We start from the raw sequence: 1841 nt of genomic DNA, 5'->3' as shown, positions 1-1841 counted from the left end.
CGACTGCTCACAGGGCAGCCCCTCCAAACCCCAGGCCCCTCGTGTCCCTGCTCCCAGCTCTCTAACAGTAAAGCCCAAAGCCCGGACCCACTCGGTCCCAGCCTCCCCGCAGAGACCTCTGCGACCTCTCCCTCCTCCCACCCCCATGCTGCCCGCTCCGACTGCGGGACAGGGGTCCAGCGCACGTGCACACGCACAGGCATGCACACCCTCCTTCTCTTTCCCTTGTCCTCTGCACACGCACATACACACGTGTCACGTGCACACACACAGGCTTGCACACCCTCCTTCTCTTTCCCTTGTCCTCTGCACACGCACATACACACGTGTCACGTGCACACACACAGGCTTGCACACCCTCCTTCTCTTTCCCTTGTCCTCTGCACACGCACGTACACACGTGTCACGTGCACACACACAGGCATGCACACCCTCCTTCTCTTTCCCTTGCCCTCGTTTTATTTTCCTTCTAATGTTGATCATCCCACAAGGGAGATCTGTTCACACCTCTTTGTCCGTCTCGGGGGTCGGGGCTGACACAGCCTGGCTGACACGCAGCAGATGCCCAGTCAGCCCTGGGGGGAGGAGAAAGGAATCTGAGTTCAGGAAATATTTGACGAGTTATTGAGTGAGGGTCAGAAATGCCCCACCCTGAGTTAGGAGTGACTGCGGTGTGTCACTTAGCCTAAGGTTTCCTGCGAAAATATATATTAGGGATACATATCGGGGACGGTGACCTGGGGCTGCTGGGCTGTTTTCTGGACCAGTGTGGCTTTTCCGGTAATCTCTCCCGTCCTCATGATGCGAGGACGCGTCGCTGTCACATGGGGGGGGGGGGGCGTGGGCGCTGCGTCCTGACGGTGGATGCTGGGCAGGAGAGTAGTCCCAGAACCCACTGCAGGAACCTCCCAAGATCAAGTTAAACCAGTGCGATGTGGTGGCAACATCCAGGCATGTGGCATATTAATCTGTGCCGAAGCCGCTGCGGTGACCACCCCCAGTCCTGCTGGCTTAGCACCGAAATAGCGTATTGCTCGGTGACATCACAGTGCATCTGGTGGAAGGTGGAGGTCCTCCCCGCGGTCATCCAGGGACTCTGGCCCCCTTCCCCGTGGACTCTGCCATCTGCAGTGCATGGCTTCCCAAGTCCCAGCGGGAAGAGGAGACAGGTGCGAGGGAGAAGCTGATGTCCCAGGCCCGAGCGTCGGCCGTGTTCCAGTGGCCCCAGCTGGGCACAAGGCAGCTGGAAAGGCACTTTGCCGACAGGCCCAGGAAAGAGAGGGGGTGCTTCGGTGACCACCTCCCATCACACAGGGGATGGGCCGACACCGGTCTCCAGGACGCACAGATAACGCGATTGTAACCGGGTTTCCCTTGCGAGCCTTGGCTGGGTCGCAGGGCCAGGCTGAGGTCCTGGGGGTACTGGTCATCTGTGTGCAGAAACTGGCACACAAGAAGGGAGGAAATCTGGAGAAAGGCCAGATGTGCGTCTGGAGGGGAGAAGGGGGCAAACAGCAGCAGAGAGCAGAATCGGAACTGGAACCGAGGAGGCAGCCCGGTGCACGCTGAGAAGGGAGCACCAGGGAGAGGCCCTCCCCCACTCTCCCCGTGTGCTGGGGCTCCATGGCCGGGCACTCAGGGCGGTGCTGCTCCGGGTCTAACCCTCGAGCTCCTCATCTCTGGATGACCCAGGGAACAGCACCTGGGCAGGGCAGACACAGGGCGCCTCCTACACCCCCAGACTTTCTGCAGTGAAAGAGATGTCTCCTGCGCAGCAGGGCGTGGCGGGACGGCCCCAGGCAATGAGAAAGGGATTCCTAATAAAGATGACGGTGATAATT

This window comes from Saccopteryx leptura, chromosome 4, assembly GCF_036850995.1.
Source record: "Saccopteryx leptura isolate mSacLep1 chromosome 4, mSacLep1_pri_phased_curated, whole genome shotgun sequence".
NCBI classification, from domain to species: domain Eukaryota; kingdom Metazoa; phylum Chordata; class Mammalia; order Chiroptera; family Emballonuridae; genus Saccopteryx; species Saccopteryx leptura.
The sequence above is the reverse complement of the archived record's forward strand: the minus strand, read 5'-3'. Positions refer to the sequence as shown.